We start from the raw sequence: 6,069 nt of genomic DNA, 5'->3' as shown, positions 1-6,069 counted from the left end.
TTTTACAAAATGGTTAATTCCATATTAAAACCCTAACATAATAAATGTTCTAATGAATATCCCATTTTACAGCATACACTCATTTGTTTCAAGAGGAAATATTCATGTCAGCTTTTCCCATAAAACAGGCTGTACATTCTGCTCCTGAAATCCAGCACTATAACATTATTTAATCAGCCGATCCATCTGCACTGGCATTAATTACATTCCTAATGAAAAAGGAGAGAAAAGTGGCCTCCAACGTCTCTCCATCTCCTCTCCTGAATTAGCATATCCTGATGTAGCACCATTAGTAGGCTAGTATGAATTCCTGGGAAATATATGAGCGGTCATGATGGATTTAAGTGTTTTACGTTATGTTTTGGTGCAGTTTAGCATAACAGAGTGATGTCCATGAAGGCAAATGGCTGTTTGCTAAAATCCCCAGGGCAGATTAGACCTTTGTGTTAAATGTTGCTCTGGAAAAAAATCTGTATTTCATACTAATTCTCATATCTGTTAAGCGAGAGCCAATAAATATGTGTTCTTAAGGCACAAGAAAGTTAACTTGTAAAGTTAACATTTAAAATTTCCACCTATGAATTATCTGACCATGACATAGCAAGGTCGATTAACTTGAGGTATTAAAGTGACGCAACAACTGTTTAGTCACTCAGGCCAATATTACTGTCAGACTTGTTTTCCTTTTAAATGTTTTCCATTTCTTTTTCACATGCAGTATACACTCTGAAGTGGCCAAAAAATAAAAGCGGGTTATGTTTTACGGTGTACTTTTATAGTGACAGAAATCCATTCATCCCTCCATTTTTACAAGCACGGTCAACAAAGGGCACGCTGGCATTAAATTTACAGCTGACATTGATTTTGGACTTTGGATACGCCCTAACCATTCCTCAAACAGGACAAATCCTCCCTTTTCCAATCAGCAAATGTTCATGGTGAGCTTAAATCCACAATATTTTGTGATCATAGCAAGAAGAAACTCTCTTTTACGTTTATTGTGTTCTTGTCATGGAGCATAAAACATGATGAGAGGAAGAGGATGGTCAAAAAAGCAATAAAGACCAATTCTAACAGCCATATATCATGTCTAAAATTTAACTCAGAGCCCTAAACCTGTCCTAACTCCTTTTTAAAGTGAAATTCTAGTGAATCCATCCAATCAGTTAGAAGAAGTTTGAGAGTGAAGGTTAAACTTTCCCCTGTCAATCACACCTGAGCAATTACAAGGAAGTTGGAGCTATTAGGAGAGAGGAGGCGTGTCATTTCATGTGTCAGGTTGACTTCTCGAGATTTGATCTCCTTCTTCCTGAACTTACCTCCAGCCGTTAGTGTGGAGGAGGTATAGGAAACAGGCATGTACCTCAGGAATGGGCTTGAAGACTATTGACTCAACCATTGATTTTTACCCAGAGAGTGGAAGAGGAGTAGGAAATAAATAATTATTCTCGTCTAGACACCTGGGACTTTATTTTCATGAACCACTGGCTTCCATCTCTTACCTCGTATGTGTGTGTGATAGCACATACTGACAGGTCTGTGTGAGATGACAATGTCTCACCAGTATGTGTGTATCTTGAGTATGAAAATGTGATATGATTTATAACTGGGGAAGCTATTTCAAAGTCAAATAAGCCAAGATACTGTGTTTTGACTGAAAGGCAAGTCATTCACAGAACACAGCTGTTGCTTCATGTGTCATAAGCAATGCACCTTTGATGTGGTCTGAGCAGGGGGCTGGAACAAGCACAAAACCTGCTTATTCTTGACTCCAAAATGCTCTGCACCCCTCCATTGCTACCAGCACATTCTATGCTTCACTTCTTCTTTCATTAAGGCTCGGTTAAGTTCACAGCAGGTCAACAAAGCACTAAGCAGGCAAAAACAAAATGGTGCCAGCGGAAAATGACACTTTGGCAGTGTGGAACACCCTGACCTTGGACCATCACAAATGTAGAGCCCCTAATGTGTGCTAGTGGAGGAATCTCTGGCTTACTTTGTAGATGGCTCAGTATCTAAAATGCCATTTGATGTGAGATCGCTTGTTAGTGATGCTCTGTGATCCTTTTATCTCATGTGTTTGTAAGGCCTTTACATGTTTCTTAAAGTAGCCTTGCAAGTTGTCCCTTGGAAAAAAAAAACACTGAAGGAAAGGCAAAGAGAATAGAAGAAGTCTACCACAAGTTGTAAGACAAAAGTTGTTGATGCCAGTGAATGCAACCATTTCAAGAATGAGAGCATGTATTTGTTCGCTTTTATCTTGATTTGGTAAAAAGAAAAGGAAGTAAATAGTGCGGGGGGGGGGGGGGGGGGGGGGGGGTGAACAAACAAACAATATCAAGTAAAGTGGTTACCCTTGTAACCTCACAGCAAGACAGCCTGTACTTGTATTCCTGGCTCTGAGTGTTTCTCTTCTAAAATAAAATGTTCTTCCTGTTGGCCCTCTTTCCTTCCCCTCATGAAGGTAGAAGTTGAAGCAGTCTCTTCAGTATCCATAAGTACAGAAGTGTATATGGATGGTCAACCTGCCCCCTGTGTAGAGAAAAAAGAACGACCTAACCATGACAGAGTGGGGCCAACCTTTTTGATTTCACAGCACTTGTAAATTCATTTTCAGCCATGGTTAAACCATATTGACTTTATGTCACAGACTTTTAACTGTTAATTATTTGAAAGGACACTTGTTTTAAGTAATGTGTTTTAACCAGAGTTAATTGATTTTTGGCCACTTGGGGGTTGTGTGTAACAAGATTTAATGGCATTGACATATTTTCACCCAAAGTTCATATGGCATGACATCTTGGCTTTTCTACACACTGAGCAGACATAAAGTGACACAAGCATTCATTTAGGGTAGTGTTAAAGGCATAGACTGCATGATAGAAGTGGACGTCACCCATTGGTTTGTGGACTACTGTTCTGACGCCCTGAGTTTTGCATTTTAGTCTTCGCCATCTTTGTTTGTTGGAACCAGAAGTGACCATATTTGTATGAGAGGATCGAGCTGGGGTTGAGCGAGGGTTGGATCTGACTGAGAACTGACAGACCTTCCTGGTAGCAACTTCCCAGCTTGCATTTGTATGTGGGGCCCATGTGGGTAGTAAATGGGTTGAAAAATGGACCCTATATGTGATTGTCCATGGGTCCCATATTGGCCCCATGCCGATTGCCCACATCAATGACTTTACCCAAATGGGCCCCACATGGTTATGCTAGAGCTACCTGGGTACCAAGTGAGTATGGACCCAAAATGGGCATGTTATCTGGGGCCCACTTGAAACCCACACCTGTGGGCAACTGGCACGGGGCCAATAGGTAACCCATGAACAATCCCAAATATTGCCCATTTTTCAGCCCATTAACTACCACATACAAATGTTGGCTTGGTTGTTAATCACAAGTAGCCACGCCAACAAGCATACCCTGCTTTAATTTTTATTTTACTCTAAATGGGACCATCATTTACAAATGAACATCATGCTGTATTGAAGAACTTGAAACTAACGACTGAGACCAAAAACTCATTAGGGAAATATTTACTGATGTAATAAATAAAGTGACAAGTAGGGTCTGCTACTATACTGTCAGACATCTTTTTGCAACCAGTGGAGTTGCCCCCTGCTGGCCATTAGAAAGAATGCAGGTTTGAGGCACTTCCAGATTTTGCTTCATCTTTCAGACCCAGAGATAAAAACTTGGTTTAAGGCGACCTGGCAAATCAAAGTCCTGGCTCTTAAGCTGCTAAAAGCTCCATGGTAGTCACCAATAAGTCTTTTAGTGCTTCAGATAGTTGTTTTTTCTCTGCAAACAGTGGTCAGTTACACACATGAGAGCTATGAGAGTAAATCAAAACAGTCAAGTTGAAGGCTATGAAGCCAAAACAATGAGTTAAAAGAGGCTAACAAGACTAAAGGGTCAGGTGGTAGTCCTCTGTGGGTTCATCACTATGTACAGCCCCTTTCACATTACACATAGTCATTTGATCCAATATTAATGCTGACAGAAAAGATTACTGCAGCTTTAAGTGAAACACTACCAATCCTAGACTGACAAAAAAACCCTGTTAATTCAGTATTGGAAGGAATATTAAAACAGACCAGTCATGTGGGGAGGACTTGAAGTCTTAGCATGGATTTATATTTGATAAAAGTGAATTATGCAGTTGTGAAATACGAATTCTGATAAGACATTTTAAACATACAAACAAACAGTTTATTTTATGACATGTGTAAATCAGAGCGTGGGGCATAAAACACGGTCTCCTTTAGTTTCTTACTCTTCATTCATGTGTCAACAGATTGTGAGATATGGGTGAATGATCTATTTCAGTATTAAAGACAGATTGGTCTTTTTAAACATTTGTTTGTGCCTGCTCTTCATGTTTTCACCAATGAAATATCTAAAGGCATATCTTGTCAGGAGAATGCTCAATCTAAATTAAGACGGCAAAATACTTTGAAGAATGTTAACTTGTTAAGACACTGTGATCACAGTAAGTTTTATATGTCTGAAAGATCCATACGAACGTAGTGTGTTTTAGGCTAAGCATGAAAACCATGAGTGTGTGATATCGTGGAGGTACTGTATAGTAGATGAGACATGGTTATGGTCCGTTATCTTGCAACAGCTTCTTTGGATCTTGGCTTTGTGTGCGCTCCTGCACTCCTTCTGGGCCTAAAGAGCCAAGAGCTCAGAGTAAAGAGGGATGAGAGAGGCAGCGATAAGAGGTTAATTAATCATCGTTCCCATATGCCTGAGTGGTTTATCTAGTCCTATAAAATAAAACAAATAGAGGCAATGTGATATGAAAGAATATGAAAAATGATCTTGTACAATAAACTTGGACGAAAGAGGTTAGGTTGGATCGGAGCAACTGTCTTGGATGTGTCATTCTGCTATGTGCTGCTGAGGGACTGCTGCTGCTGCTGATGATGATGGGAGGCACCTGCTCAGCTTTTCTCTCACCTCCAGCTCCTGCCTGGTGCCAGTCATCAGTTTACCACCTGTCAGGACCTACTCCAACCCGAGAGGCTCCAGGGCTGTTCTCTGGTGATAGGTGAGGACGACACATGGGCACCACACCGCAGACTTTGTAAAAATAATGGACATAGCCACTGTGACATCACCCACTGGTTTGTGGACTTTAGTTTTGAAATCTCGAGTCTGGCATTTTATGAACTGCAGTGACTATATCTGGATGATATCCATTGAGGGGTTATATATTAAAATTCACCTCCTGTGCAGTTGTCATGAATGTGGAAATTATCTATAGAGGCCAAAACTGTTTTTGTACCAGGCACTTAAAATGTTGGACATTGTAACATGACGGTCTGAGGGGATTGCCTCAAGTGGCAATTCAAGGAACTGCAGTTTTTTATACTTACACTGGCTTAATTTTTCAGCCCTGGAGATTGCTGCTTACATCACACACACATTTCAGTCAGGACAGACAGGTGAGTGAAATGAAGATTAGTGTTTATTAGAGATTACAGGTGTACAGATGATATGTGATGATTACGATCTGACAGACAGACTTTGGTGTTCAGACTTCACAGGCAGATTTTGCAATCACAGGGCGTCTGTCCCGAGCAGCAGCCAGATAAATCCCCCCCATGGAGCCCAGACACTGGTGGTGCTGACGACGGATGACTCTGCAGAGGCTGATGAAGCTAATGAAGCTGATGAATAGGCGCTGATGGGGACTTGGAAGGTGCACACAACTGCAGCATTAATGTACCAAAGGAAGAAAGAGAATTGTATTTAAAAAGACAACAGCAAGATGATAGACAATAAAAGTGTGTTGCTGTGCTATTGGTTAAATTCGATCAGCTGATATGTCAATTTACAGCCCCAGATAGTGACAGCAAGAATTTATGAGTGAGTATGAGTAGGAGGAGTGAAGGGCAGGTGGCATAAGAAATAAATGACAGGCCTAAGCATGCAAAAGTATAGCCGGACCAACTGAACTTTTGCTAGAGCTTCATTTAAATGTCGCAAAGTGTAAGAGAATGTACCAACATCAGTGACTTAAGCCATAGTATGTATCTGCAACTGTCAGGGGCATGATGG

The 6,069-nt window shown here is 40.7% G+C and overlaps 1 long non-coding RNA gene across 1 annotated transcript; it reads left to right on the top strand.

Annotated features, from left to right (window-relative positions):
• Positions 1 to 4,929: 4,929 nt before the first annotated feature.
• Positions 4,930 to 5,800, top strand: LOC117252260 (uncharacterized). The gene is made up of 3 exons (XR_004501307.1): positions 4,930 to 5,056; positions 5,403 to 5,453; positions 5,547 to 5,800. It is a non-coding gene; the product is annotated as an uncharacterized LOC117252260 (long non-coding RNA).
• Positions 5,801 to 6,069: the final 269 nt, after the last annotated feature.

The sequence above is a fragment of the Epinephelus lanceolatus genome, chromosome 9 (assembly GCF_041903045.1).
Source record: "Epinephelus lanceolatus isolate andai-2023 chromosome 9, ASM4190304v1, whole genome shotgun sequence".
Lineage (NCBI taxonomy): Eukaryota > Metazoa > Chordata > Actinopteri > Perciformes > Serranidae > Epinephelus > Epinephelus lanceolatus.
Note: the sequence above shows the minus strand (reverse complement) of the source record. Positions and strands in the feature narration are given on the sequence as shown.